The sequence below is a fragment of the Anolis carolinensis genome, chromosome 4 (assembly GCF_035594765.1).
Source record: "Anolis carolinensis isolate JA03-04 chromosome 4, rAnoCar3.1.pri, whole genome shotgun sequence".
NCBI classification, from domain to species: Eukaryota; Metazoa; Chordata; class Lepidosauria; order Squamata; family Dactyloidae; genus Anolis; species Anolis carolinensis.
This window is the reverse complement of record NC_085844.1, coordinates 170,216,943-170,232,261: the sequence shown is the minus strand read 5'-3', so window position 1 is coordinate 170,232,261 and position 15,319 is coordinate 170,216,943. Positions and strand designations below refer to the sequence as shown.

The window sequence follows — 15,319 nt, the reverse complement described above, 5'->3', positions numbered from 1 at the left end:
TCCATTCTAAAGAAAGGCTAAAGGAGACAAGAGGGTACGGATCTACTTAGGTACAGTCTCTGACACTTTCACTATCAATTGTCTTTTGCTAGTGCTGATCATCACCTCAATTATCTGGTGTCCAGCCTACCTGATAGGTTTTTGCAAACTATAACTCTTCTGTCGATGAGCATGGAATAATGACAGCTTGGGGCAAATGTATAGAATACAAAAGAGGAAAAGCAAGGAATAATGTGTGTGAGAGTGTGTGTATGCACACGCTTAAATCAATCAAGAGCCAATCGAATCTATTTCATGTTTTCTTTATAACATCAGCATACAGTACAACCAGTGGGATAAACAAGATTTAAGTGTCTATTTTTCCTATCTCTCTCTCAAAAAATAGATTATTCACATTTCATTTTTTGCACAAAAAGAGAGAAGCCTTTAAGCATCTTCAACGGATAAAAGACAAAGTTAGGGAAGTCTGGCAAAATACATTTTGTACGTAATGTCTATGCAAAGAATTCTATATAGAAATTGTTTTCTTAAATATTCTCAGTACAATGGGTGTGAGTCACTGAGGATGTTAGTCAGGAAGAAAAACAGAACTACAGTCCTTTCAAGGTGCAGTTTATAGCATTTAGCTATAAATATTTTGGTTTCTTTCAGAATCTGCAACCAATGGAGAAAATGGATTTGAATACAATATTCATTATAATGTTGTCAGTCTCAGGCTCATAGGGTTAATTGACAAAGAATGCACTACCAACAGTTGTAGCATTAAAATAAATGGGATTGTGTTTCCCATATCAATAGTAAAGCTCTTAAATAATATTTTTATTCTGTGTAAATCCCATCTGTTCATCTCTGTTGTATAACAAATGACCATAATTACAGGGCTTCATTGAGAGGAAGGTCAGTGGTAATCTTGTAATTTCTCTTTGGTATAAGGAGAGAAAACAGAACTGTTTGTGATGAATGCATTCAACCTTTTGCATACTTGGTTACTTTGGATCATGCATTAAAATGCATACGAAATTAAGCTATACCCTGCCAGCCATTCGTAATCTCCAGCTGTTAATAAGTGTTAAACACAGGCCCTTGTAATGCTCCCCCTTCTCTCAGCTACAAATAAATACAGTCAGCCTTCCACATTTACAGGTTTGACTTTGCAGATTTAAGTATTCACAGATTTGAGTAAAATGTTCTTTCTAGAAGCTCTTTGGTCATTTTCTGTCAGATGTTGACCACGGAGTCATGTTGGAAGACCAAAACATTCCTAGAGAGAGATTCTCTCAAGTTTAAAAAACTGTATTTTTATTTGCATTTTTTCCAGTTATGTGGAGGTCTTGTTTCTCCTGACTGCAGCAAAAGTGAAGGGTTGACTGTATTACACTACTTCTGCAAGCCCATAAAGACTTCAGAGGAACCACCCTTCAAATAGCAGACCTTTCATGGCTCAGAGAAAGCAGATTTTGATACTTAATGGATCTTTCAAAAGAATGTTTAATATAGTATGAATGAGAGGGTGTCAGTTCTTCTCTTTTTAAAAACGTCCACAGGAATGGGGCAATACCCTTGAATGAATTTAAACAGATTTTAGAGTTATGGCCATTGCTATTGCTTTTATGATAACAGAAACTTGCCCTTTCTTTTTCCTCTTGTTAGCAAACAATAAGAGGGACACAGAAGACTGGGTGACTTGGAAGATGCTGAACAGGCTGTGCTCTGGCACCATGAAATGCAGTGCCAACCTTAAGAAATGGGGCTACAACGTGGAATCCGCGACATGCGAGTGTGGAGAAAAGCATACCACAGACCACCTTTTACAATGCAGCCTGAGCCCTGTCACATGCACAATGGAGGACGTTCTTACAGCAACACGATAGCCACTCCAAAAGGCCAGCTACTGGACAAAGGACATTTAGTATAATGCCAAGTTTTTTTTAACTTTGTGTTTTAAAATACATTACAACTGTACCCTCAGTTCACTTTTGACATGATAAATAAATAAGCAAGCAATATCAAGTTGGCTGTCAACTTACAGTGACTTCATTAATTTCACAGAATTTTCTTAGTCAAGGAGTAATCAGAGATGGTTTAGAAATTTCCTTCCTTTGAAATATAGCCTAAGCATCTGCCATCCATTTATGGTCTCCTACAACCAAAGCTATGGATAAAAAAATCATTTGGTTCTTATTTAGATGCAAATGTATTTGATTCTCAGCCTCCAAATGTATAAATGCATTTGTTCTCCATACATTTGCACTTTTCTAACTGCTATAATCATGTTTACATGTTGTTCATGAGGAAAATATAGCAAAATTGATGTAGAACAAACTTAACCATGGAAATAACATGGAAGTAAATTAGAGAGACCCCTGTATTAGACTCGAGAGATTTTCCTAAACTGTTAAATTAAGGCACATGCAATGTATTACTGGGAAACTCACTTGTGAATCCTGTTATACATGTATTTTTCAAGCAGCATCTCAGCATCTTGCCTAAAAAGCTTTAGAGTTCCAGAGGCTTCACTGTGCAACCAAGAGCAAAAGCTACAAGCCACCAGTACCTGATGTTTTAAAGCAGTGGTTCTCAACCTGTTGGTCCCCAGGTGTTTTGGCCCACAACTCCCAGAAATCCTTGCCAGTTTACCAGCTTTTAGGATTTCTGGGAGTTGAAGACCAAAACATCTGGGGACCCACAGGTTGAGAACCACTGTTTTAAAGTTTGTGACCTGCATGTTCCTTTCTCTAACCAAATTCACAGACATTGCCCATCTACAAATATGCTAAGCATATACACTCCAAAAGTAGGCAAATGTGATCAATTCACTACCATAGTCAATGAACCCATCAGATAAACCAATATTAGGCAATCTAAAGCTGTGGCAGGAACCATCAGTTCAGTTATGAACCATCCTTTCTTCTATTTAGTGTTTTAAGTTAAGGCACCACTGGGTTATTTCTCATAGTGCCATTTGTTCTGAGAACCACTACTGACTCTGTCCAATTATTGGCTGCTTTAAGTTCTAGATAGAGCTTCACTCCTAGAGAGGCACCATTTTCTACAGGAGGACAGCATTTGTTTAAGTGGTGCTAATCAACTATGTTTGTCCACCTACTCAAGAGGTTGCTGCTAATCTTGTGTGCATAGAACATTTCAGTTAGGGGCATTCACCTGAAGATCAAGGAAGATCCATGTTGTGTTGTAGGAATCTGTACAATCGCTCTCAAACATAATACTTAATGCAGGGCTGTCAAGCTCATTTTCAATTAAAGCCATATCAGTCTTGTGGATTGCCTTCAAAGGGCTATTTGTAATTATAGAATCATATAAATGTAACTACCCCTTAGCATTGATAAATACCTTGAGACACCATATCACACACCATTTGTTATCATCAAGCTTCTTATCTTGGAGATTGGCCAGGGCACCTGTGTAGGGCTACTGGAACTGTGCTACCGCCTATGGGTTGCTGAATAGAGAGGCGTGGAGTTCAGAGCCCAAAATGGCAGCTGGTCCCTGTGCTGGCATCACCACCTCTGCCAAGCGCTGGCTATGTCTTCTGTGTCTGCAGCATTTGAAATACTGATGATGCAGCCAGCACTTGGCAAAAGGGTGGCGCCAGCACAGGGAGCAGCTATAAGCTCTGAAATGCACCCGGATGTCACAAGCCACATAGAACAACAATGTGATAGGCCAGATTTGGCCCGTGGGCCTTGAGTTTGATACATGTGATTTAGTGCTTTATGTATTTTGTGTCCCAGAGTTTAGGAAACTTACTTTCTTTTAACTAATTTTGTCTAGAATTTCTAGGCAGTCCAAACAGTAGCAAAGCTGGCTGAGTGTTGTCCAAAAATGGAACTTTTCAAAGATGCAATATTGACAAAAAAACAAAGTCTGCCTGCTGGATTTAACAAAGTCTTGAGCCAGGTCAAGTGTCCTGCTAGTTTCCCTCCATTACTTCTTCTCCTTAGGTACACCTCCTCCTTTCTGTTATTTTTAAGAAGTAAGTCAGGGCATTTCACTTCACCTTTTTACAAACGATTTCTTTAGCATAGATCCCCAGAATGTCTTATTCTGCTATCTGTCCCTCATTTTGTCTTTTATTTCTTTGTCCATGTGGAACAGAAAGCTGCACAATACTGTCTTGAGTTTCCATCCCAAGGTCATCATTAAACCACTGTAAATGAGTGTCCAGAAACCTGAAGAACCTACACCCAGATTGCATTTCTTTCTCCATATCTCTTTATATTGCTTCACATGTGTGTATAGATTCACATAAAACCAGTCCTCCAAGGCTTTACTGAACAATCATATATTTACTTTATCAACATGGGTTGGGATCAACAATCACAACAACCCCTGCAGGTAGGCTCGTAATTCATAACTTTGAAATTACTGCCACCGTAAGGTTGTGCTTGTATGGAATGAACCAAGGCAAGCAGATCAAAAACAGCCAAATATCAGCAAAGTTCTTTATCAGCAACTTAGCGAGTAGCAGAGTAAAACACTGTGCGGCTCCTGAGCCCTACCTCTGTAACTTTCAGTTTCGTCCAAAATACACTTTATTTTTGGCTTGTTGCATTTATATAGTCTATTTACAGGCTTTGTGATAGTCACAAACACATAGCAATTAACATGGCGACAGGTTCTCCTTCATGGAGGCAGAGAAGAGGAAGAGAACAGAGAGAGCACATGGCTCTCCACTTGTTGTAAACCCACTCTCGTTACCCATCATGCCCAGGGACAAAGAAAATGATACAAACCTTGTCATTCCTGTCACATGGCCATGGCTCAGCTGCTTTAGCCAGTACCATTGGTTACACATCACCATTTACTTAACTCTTTGGTGGATTTCAGTGAACACAAGTTCAGAAAGAACAATTTTTCACACAATCAGTAAATGACATGGAGTTACATTCAATGCATTTCTAACTAATACAGCATTATCTGACTGACATACTTGGTACTACAATAACAGTAATGGGGCACACTAGACATCTAAAGGGAAAGTATTTCATAACTATGGCCCCACAGCAAAGAAGGTCCTCTCTCACATCCATAGTTTACCAGCACTTGTGATTTTGTCTACTACAGTGGTTCTTAACCTGTGTGTCCCCAAATGTTTTGGCCTTCAACCCCAGAAATCTTAACAGCTGTTAAACTGACTGGAATTTCTGGGAGTTGTAGGCCAAAACACCTGGGGACCCACAGGTTGAGAACCACTGGTCTACTACATCTGAAAAATTATGTTTGTTCTAAGAATTTTCTATATTCTCCAGGTTATTCTATAGCACGCATGGGCTAACGTGGGCCTTCCAGGTGTTTTGGACTTCAATTCCCACAATTCCTAACAGCTGGTAGGCTGTTAGGAATTGTGGGAATTGAAGTACAAAACATCTGGAGAGCCCACGTTTGCCCATACCTGTTCTATAGCATGTTTCCACCAAAAGTTACGATAGAGCAGTGGTTCTCAACCTGGAGTCCCCAGATGTTTTGGCCTACAACTCCCAGAAATCCCAGCCAGTTTACCAGCTGTTAGCATTTCTGGGAGTTGAAGGCCAAAATCATCTGGGGACCCCAGGTTGAGAACCACTGCCATAGTCATGCTGGAGGATTAGCAAATTCCTAGAGAAGATCCCTCTCTTGGAATTGTGTAGGTCCTCCAGCAGGACCCTATAGTAACTTGCAGTGGAGGCTATTCGTTTCAATAGGGTTCACTATGGATTATCTATGGTTTTCATTGCAAATTCAGGAACGTATCCCCTGCAGATATGGAGGTCATACTGCACTGCTCAGACCAAAGGAACATAAGAGTTTGTTTAATTGTGTGATTGAAGATAAGGGACAAAAAATCTTAGTGCTAGTATTTCAGCATTTTGGTTTCCACAGCATTAAATAAAACAAAAGTTAATGACAAAACAAATTAAATAAGAATCATAGAATCCTAGAGTTGGAAGAGACCTTATGGGCCATCCAGTCCAACCCCCTGCCAAGAAGCAGGAAAATCATATTCAAAGCACCCCGACAGATGGCCTTCCAGCTTCTGTTTAAGAGCCTCCAAAGAAGGAGCCTCTACCACACTCCGGGGCAGAGAACACATTTAGCTTATATCAAGTTTCTAAAGACTTTACATAGTTGTGATATTTACCTATGGGATTTTATTTGTCTTGGAGAATTATTTTGACCAAACTAAAATGAAACACAAACTTTACAGAAAGCAGTGAAATAGTTTAATAAAGATATACAAAAACATTAATATTAAATTCATCATTAAAATTCTACTTATGTTTTGGGGCACTCTGTTCCAAATGAAACTCTGCATGCCTCTAAGATTATATAGACATATATGTATGCAATATTTTACAGGATACAGGTAAGGAGACATAGTTTTTAATCTGTAATTATGAACTTGCTCTGTCCATATCAGCGTATGAAAAATAGCAGAATGTTCCATGTCCCAAAACACAGCAGTATAAGCCATTAATTTATGAAAAGTAGCAAAATGAGCCAGACACTCCACAGTATAATTGCTAATGCTGATGGAATAGAAAGGTTTCTGGAGGGAGGGAGTTGTTTCTAATGAAGCTTGGCTTTAATCCCATTATTTATAATAAAGTGTGATCAATGGATGTGGAAATTCTAAAGGTCTAGTTCAACTTCTGATTAGATTTCAGTTGTCTTTTAAGACTAGAGATACTATGAACAGAACTTAATTTAGCAAGCTTTTGGTCAACTAATCCATGCTTCCGGGAACAGGTTTGAGTTTTGAAGGAGGGCAATTTGGTAGCTGTCTTAACATAAATCTAATGCAAGTCTGTTGCTGTCTTAGGGGAATGAGCCCCTCAGCATTCACCAAGACATGCTTCAAGGAGACTCTACTCTTAATCCAATTTACTCAGCAGAAGAAGTCCCACTGCTTCAGCTTGCCAACAAATTAAAATCCAGCTTCATAAAAACACCTTGAATTTGGAAGGTATTGGCTGGCCCGCTAGACTTGAAACTTCATTTATTCTGGCTAACTTCTCAATTATCTTCCCAGCAGTGGAGATGTGTAAAAGTGCAAAAATCAATAAGATTCTATTCCCTTTCTATTGGAAAGGGAAAAATTAATGAGATAGGACACTCTCTTAATCAGAAATAAATGTTTTAATTCAGATAATGACATAGTTTTCCCTTGCCGGAGGATGACAAATGCCGGGCTGCACCCCCAGCAGAAGCAGTTTCAATTTTATTGTAAATATAAAAGGTATTGATCGAGGAGATGTACAAACCCTATTGCTTACAAAAGCCATTCAGGGAGACTGGGAAAACTATTAAGCACTGGGTCAGAAATCAATAAACAAGACTGAAATGTAGCAGAGGTCGCCCCAGGCTTTGTGGCATCTTCAAAAGCCAAGTGGCAGAAATAGTGACAGAAACGTCTCTTGTGGAGCAATGTTAGGGATGAAGGGGTCAGCCGCTTAATCTCTTTGGAGCTTTGACAGGTACAAGCAACAAACTAATGCCGCCTGTCTTGATTCCCCTTTGATTTGAATACATGCTGATTCATCTGAGAAACGGCTGCAATTGGACCTTTGTCTCAAAATATTGCAAATACTATCAGATCAGGATGTGTGTGTATGTCTGTGTGAGAGAGTAGAAGGGGGAAAGGCCCACATGTATGTAGTTAGAATTTAATATTTATATTTCATTTTCAAGAGAGATAAACAATCAAATGGAGGTATTCTCTATAAAGGAGAGATCTGAAAGCTTGGAAAGAACAGGAAGATCAAGTAGGTGGTATGACCATTTGAATTTCAGAAATCAGAGTTATAATATCATTAGATATCTACAAGATTCAGCAGAGAGCTATAGCAAATTATAAATCCCAGGACTTTGCAGGATGGGGGATATTATTCCATCAAAGTGCTATAATTTCATAGAGACTGCTGATGAGCAGGTGCCTCATCATTCTTACAGTTGATGATTTCCACAACTATTATCTAGGCTGGTGGTTCTCAACCCATGAATTCCCAGGTGTTTTGGTTTTCAACTCCCAGAAATCCTAACAGCTGTTAAACTGGCTGAGATTTCTGGGAGTTGTAAGCCAAAACACCTGGCAACCCACAGGTTGAGAACCACTGCTTTAGGCTGCTCTTATTCACACGGCAGTGCTATCCCAATGAAACGTTCTGCCAACTATTGAGAGTGAGGATTAGGGATAGGCTTTAACTGCCAGCAGAACACTATTCAGAGATCTATTGACAGAGGCATCTGCTAGAACAAGTATTCTCCTAGCTAAAAATTGCCCACAGAAGAGCCAAAAGAACAGAAATAGAATGAATAGGGTGAGAGGAGAGCCACGTTGTGCCAAAACTATATTTCCAGTCAAGGGATACAGTCACAATGTCAGAACAAAGCTAGGCCTAAGCAATTTCCAGTAGCACATTTGGGCAGTGTTTGAATTGACCATACCTTCAGCTGGCCCAAATTTAGCTTAGTTGGCTCTTTAGTATCTTTGGTAGTTAGGCTTTGATAGTTAGCAGTGGTTATCAGGTGTTTTGGCCTACAACTCCCAGAAATTCCAGCCAGTTTACCAGTTGTTAGGATTTCTGGGAGTTATAATAATATAATTATAATAAAACTTTATTTATATGCCACCCTATCTCCTCAAGGGACTCAGAGCGGTTTCCAACATAGCAGGGAACATACAACAAGTTAAAACCATACAATAATTAAAACATAATATACACATAAACAGGGATGCATAAGACATATAGTCATTAAAACACATAACTAAGAATTAAAACTTAATGACAGGGCTCCATCAATGAATCCAGATATAGTGGCCAGGATTTAACGTTGGAGTGGCCAATTATAAAGTACTAGGCGTGCCGGGTGCTACAATACAGTGTGGGCAGGGGTGGATAAAGTGCTAAGCGAAAGCATAGCTAGAAGGTCTAAGGAGCTCTATTCAAAGATCTGTTGAAACCACCAGGTTTTCAGCTCCTTACAAAACAAGGATAGAGTGGGGGCTTTCCTGATCTCTCTAGGAAGGGCATTCCAGAGCCGGGGAGCCACCATTGAGAAGGCCCTCTCCCTCATCCCCACCAGCCGAGCCTGTGATGGTGGCGGGAGCGAGAGGAAGGCCTCTCCGGAAGATATTAGAGCATTTACCGGTTCATAGAATTGAAAGCCAAAACATCTGGGGACCCACAGGTTGGGGACCCACAGATTGAGAACCACTGGCTCATCCTGGGGGAAAAATCATTTGGATTTCAGAAGAATTTATTCCAAGTAAGGTTAATGACTGAGCTGTACTCCCTAGAAAAGATCACAATCTGTACTTTACTGGTACAGTAGAGTCTCACTTATCCAACATAAACATTCAATACACAGTAATGTTATGTTGTAATTACTGTATTTACAAAATTAGCACCAAAATATCACATTATATTGAAAACATTGACTACAAAAATGTGTTGGATAATCCAGAACGTTGGATAAGCGAGTGTTGGATAAGTGAGACTCTACTGTACCTCTATTTAGCCCCATCCTGCAGAACTGAGGCATAGAGAAAATGATATCGCATATAGTTGTGTTACTGAAATAAAATCCAAAGGATATAGTAATATAATTACAGGAAGATAATCATGTTCTTTCACCAACATAGTATGTTGTTTGATGTGGCAGCTAGAAAACTGCACACTCATTTATTAGTGATTCCAAATGTTCTTTGTCATTAATTTTAAAGGATTATCAATAGATCTGTTGTATAAATGGTTTGTTATAATTCCAAAGTGGTTTAAAAGCTGACTGTATTTTACTTTATTTTATTATGGATTATTTTTTTTGACACTGCTTACCAAATGATAGTGCCTTTGGGTAAATGCAGTAGAGACTGATTTTGCATACTTCTACACATAAGACAATGACATTTGAAAATCTCTTCTTTGAGGCTTGACACCCCCCCCCCCCAATAACTTAAGAGTGTCACAGTTACATTTAACATTGTAAATGTTTTCCTATAAAGAAATACTGTATACTCCTTCTAAAATGAATGCAACATGGGTTACACCCTACATACATACTCATCAAGGAATAAAGTGAATGCATGAAATCTGAGAGACTGGAGGGTTCTGGGAGCAGTAGAACCTTCCATCATATATCATTTAGAATAAGCAGATTTCTTTTGTTAATGTCAACTAGAGTAAATTCATTGAATCAATTTAATTTACTCACCTGTTGACCACCATTTAACATCCATTGGATTTAGTTGAGTGGTTCTCAACCTGTGGGTCCCCAGAGGTTTTGGCCTTCAACACCCAGAAATCCTAACAGCTGGTAAACTGGCTGGGATTTCTGGGACTTGTAGGTCAAAACACTTGAAGACCCAGAGGTTGAGAACCACTGATTTAGGGGATACAGTCTTGTTCACTTTAATCAATAGGATTTAGGCGATAATCTATTTCAATTTCAGCTGCAGGCCTTTAGATATATCTTTCAGTCATCACATAACAGAGCTTTTGATTTTATTTATCTTGTCAGAAGCAAACTGAGAATACAGTTATAATATATAGAAAAACCACAAAGTTAAAAACTTGGCATTATACTAAATTTCCTTTGATCAGAAGCTGGCCACTTGGGGGCCTCTGTTGTCACTGTAAGAAGGTCCTCCACTGTGTATGTGGCAGGGCTCAGATGGCATTGTAGTAAGTGGTCTGCAGTTTGTTCGTCTCCACACTCGCATGTCACGGACTCCACTTTGTGGCCCCATTTTTTAAGATTGTGCTCTGGCACCACAACATGCAGAGCCAATCTGTTCAGTGCCTTCCAATTCACCCAGTCTTCTGTGTGCCCAGGAGGGAGTTTCTCATCCAGTCTCAGCCATGGATTGAGGTTCCAGGTTTTAGGCTGCCACTTTTGGACTCTCGCTTGCTGAGGTGTTCCTGTGAGTATCTCTGTAGATCGGTGGTTCTCAACCTGTGGGTCCCCAGGTGTTTTGGCCTACAACTCCCAGAAATCCTAGCCAGTTTACCAGCTGTTAGGATTTCTGGGAGTTGTAGGCCAAAACACCTGGGGACCCACAGGTTGAGAACCACTGGCTTGGGCAAACATAGAGGAATGGACAGCTTCCTGCTGAAGACGTTCAAAATTAGTGTCTTGGTTAATGATGGCCCTGGTTAGTCCTGAAGACAGTTAAGCCAGAAAACTAGTTTTAGACTATGCAGAATTCACACCATTGGAAGTTGTATTGGCCACAAAATGATGGTTGGAATTTATGATCGCAGGTATGAATGCATAACCTAGAGTTTCATAACTGATCTTCATTCATGATCCCCATATATTTGGTAATGTAGGGAACACAGTATAAAGGATCATAAAAGTCCTCTAGTTTTGACTTACTGAAGCAGCTAAGAGCAAATGGAGAACAGACTGCTGGTGTTTGGGTATCACTTCCTCTAGAGACAGAATAGCTGTCACAATTCTTCGTCTCACTGCAGAGAGGGATGGAAATGTGTCCATTACATCCTGATAAACATGAGAATAGATTCCCATTGCTTGGAATGAAAATTAGGGTAAGGAAGAGTCAGGCCAGGAAAGGCTAATTATTTGAGTATACTTATTTAATTTTAAGTATTCTTAAATAAATAGCTGCCCTAGAATCTTGGCTTATATGTTCAGTATTACAACTATTATTCTTGTTAATAATAATCATAATAATCAGAATTGTCATCAGATCTTAGATTGAAAGAACACTGGCAGCAATGAAGTCTAAGCCACAGCATCCCTGAGAGAGATGGTGCTCCTCCCTTAAATAAATAAATAAATAAATAAATTAATTAAAATAAAATAAAATAAAATAAAATAGCTGAGAAAATGTAGAAGAAAGTAATATTTATTTCTTTTACATTTTAGAATATGAAACTACATTTTTAGGGGGAAAGAACAAAATCTACTTTCCTGCGTCAAAGCATAGACAAATCAGGAAACTTAATTCAGAATCAACAAGATTCAGAACATAAGTGCTTAAAAACAACAACCTATTCATTAAGCATTTGAAGTTGCGATTTTTCTGAAAAGCGCGGGAGGGGAAAAAAGAAACACATATGGTGGAAGGAGAAGTCCGATTTGGGGCATGCGTATGTGTTTGTGAGCAAGACATTGATCTGAATGGTTTAAAACAGCATTGAAACTTTTAACAACATAATTCCAGTAGCAGAGACAGAGCCAAAACTATATAGACAATGCTGCAACTCTGCCTTTTGTTCCTGGAAATGCAACTTCCCCCTTGACATAGATATGATTATAAGATTGGTTAGGGTCAGGTAACTCATCAGTAGGTGAAGTGTTCAGCTGCTGAGGATTTCCGTTTCATCTCACCTCAGATATTATGTCAGTTCTATGTCATTTCCATCACTGGGAATGATTTGAGGGCTCACGGTGTCCCTTGTTATTGCGGTCACTTGACCCCAGATGTAACTTCTGTTTAATACCATCATTTTAACAAAGTCTAGGAGTAGTGCACACACACACAGCCAGCACTTGACCTCTCACTGCCTGACACATGCCAATTGGCTGTGGCGTTAGGTTCCCACTGCCCCCTCCGTCTCCAACAAATGAGTGTTAAGGCCTCAATGAATGGATTCACATTCCTAGTTATATTTTTTCATTGCCATAAGCATTCTTTAAAATTGAATCCCCTTCCTTTTTATACATTGTGTTCACCAGTAATAGTATTTTCCCCCCTCTTGCCTCTTGAGCCAGAAGTCCAGAAAGGACTTTTTCTGGTCTTAAGGAACAATGTTCAGCCATTCATATGTGTATTTCAGAGATACTTTGCATGTGAAGAAAAAGCTAAGAGACATTTATTTTAAGATGCGTGGGACATTTCCTTAGGACAACATGTAATATTTTCTTATATAAAAGTATGTATTCAGATTTGAAAAGGTCAGGCAAAGAGAGCTTGTCAGCAACCTTTTATAGTTCCTGCTATCAGTCCAAGGATAGCATATGAGAGGATTTCCATATCAGCTGTGTTCATTTAGCCTGCAATCCTATACATCAGTGGTTTTCAACCTGTGAGTTCCCAGATGTTTTGGCTTTCAGCTCCCAGAAATCCTAACAGCTGGTAAACTGGCTGGGATTTCTGGGAGTTGTAGGCCAAAATACCTGGGGACCTACAGGTGGAGAACCACTGTTATACATACATTGAACACATTTAATTCAGTAGGACTTACTTCTTAGTCTTCTTCTTAGGCGATCCCTCATAGTTCGAGGATGATGGTCCTCCATTTCTTGGAAGACGCCTGTGCGTGATTTTTTTTTAATGTGTGGATGTCGGTGCACGGCCGGTCAACACACAGTCTTCACAGATTGAGGTCCCAGCAGTGGTGTGATTAACACAATGAGAGTGGCTTCTCAGTCTGTTGCAGGCTTCTTTCACCTTCACAGCCATTGTAACATGTACCATGTTATCCTCCGCCTGCTCCGCCGTTGAGGTCTTTGGGTCTTCGGATTGTTCTTAGTAGACAACATGTAAATGGTAGCACTGCTAGGAAAGCTTTAGACATAATATTTGTTACATCAGGACACAGTCTCTATAGCATTTTAAAAAGCTCATAAGATTGGTTGTGTGAAAAGTCTTTGCTATCTTATTTATTTTTGTGGTTTGTTTCTTGTTATATAGGTCTACAGAACTCTCATTATTTATTTATCCTTTTGTGCTCTTGTGGCAAATAAATACTCAACACCACATTGCTAATGTGACAATGTACTTGTATTTTCTAACTCAGAGATTTCTTCCATGTAGGAAAAATGTTCCTATCTGAAAGATCCCTTGAGTTTTGACACTAGATTGTCAAAACGAAACGGGAAATGAACCTAAATATAGAATTGGATCTTGTGATAGCATATGCATCCATCAACATTTCATTTGCATCTAAAGCCATTTCACACTGGCATGTTCATTACTTGATCATTATGATACCAAAAGGATTAGCATGTATGTTGTGAATGAGTCTTCTGAGGCTGTGAGTAATAATGGTGAGATCAGGAGAGGAAGGAAGAATCCTCGTGAGGAGGGCTCACTGGAAGATTTATATAGGAAGAGAATTAGGGAGATTGATGAGGAATCTTCTGAGGAAGAATCATGTGAGGATTTGGGAGAGGGTGTTGAGGTGGAAATGGATGCTGAGGAACCAATAGTGACAGAGGAAGCTGGCATAGATTGGGCACGGGCTCTGGAAGGGCTTGGGGAGGAATCTGGATCCATGGATGCTGTTGATGCTGGAGAGGCTTGGGTATCTTCAGAAGCAGATCCCACATGGTCTGCCTGGAGGAATGAGGGTGATTCCACAGGTGTGGACAGAGTTGGGTGTGGGCAGAATGATATTGACTCTGATGAAGAGTTTGGGACACCTGATCCTAGGGCATTAGAAGTTTGGACGCCCAAGGAAACCTAAATAAATTGGGGATGTTTGGCCACTATGCTTTGCATGTGGCAAGGTGTTGCTGGGCGTCATTGCGTTTCCTGTACGTGATTCTGAAGACTGGCTTGGGACTTTGCAACAGATCTGCTGTTTGCCTTCATTGTTTTGGCTTTCTGTGCCATTCTGTGACGTGGACCTTCTTTTGATGACTTCAACCCCTTGGACCTTGGACTGGAATTCAACTCGGCTTCGCTCTTCGCTCCCAAAACGTGTTTTGGCGTCGTTCTCAATTCCGTGGCTGCTTTCTGCTGCTGACTACTGGCTTCGCTCTTGACCCTGACGCTGCCTGCTTATCCCGACTCCGGACCGGCTTGACGACGCTTTCCTGCTCTGCTCCTTCAATTCCTGGCTTGGCTTTTGCTCCTGCAGTGGTTTAACACTGCTTGCTTATCCCGACTTCGGACCAGCTTGACGACGTTTTCCTGCTCTGCTCCTTTAACTCCTGGTTTGGCCTTCGTTCCAGCAGCGGTTTGCTGCGGGGTCATCAGCGTCTTTCTGTTCCGCTTGCTTTGCTGCTCTCAACAGAGAGTTCTCCAGCCCGGTTTGGGTGTTTGTTTTTGGTTTAAAGCTACTTTCGTACTCCTGAATTTTGGGAAGGTTTTGGGAGCTTCGTAGCTGTTTGTTTTTGTTTGTTTCACCATTTCAAGCCCGTTTTATGCTCTTGGGCTAAGTTCAAGTATTTTATGTTTAATCGGGATTTTATCTCTGGTTAATCCGGATTTTATGTCAGTTCATGTTTTTGGGATTTCTTCTGTTTTAACTACTTAATAACACTGAAGTTTAAGTGTTTTAAGTTACTGCTAATTCTTTGAACTATTTTTGGACCATTACTTTAATAAACCATATTTTGCTCTCAG

General features: G+C 39.9%; 1 protein-coding gene across 1 annotated transcript in view; it reads left to right on the top strand.

Annotated features, from left to right (window-relative positions):
• Positions 1-2,010, top strand: part of atg4c (autophagy related 4C cysteine peptidase) — a 162,301-nt gene extending 160,291 nt beyond the window's left edge. Inside the window, exon 12 of the transcript XR_010005397.1 lies at positions 1,651-2,010. The gene's annotated coding sequence lies outside the window, so the exon portion shown is untranslated. The remainder of the gene's footprint in view (positions 1-1,650) is intronic.
• The last annotated feature ends 13,309 nt before the right edge of the window (positions 2,011-15,319 follow it).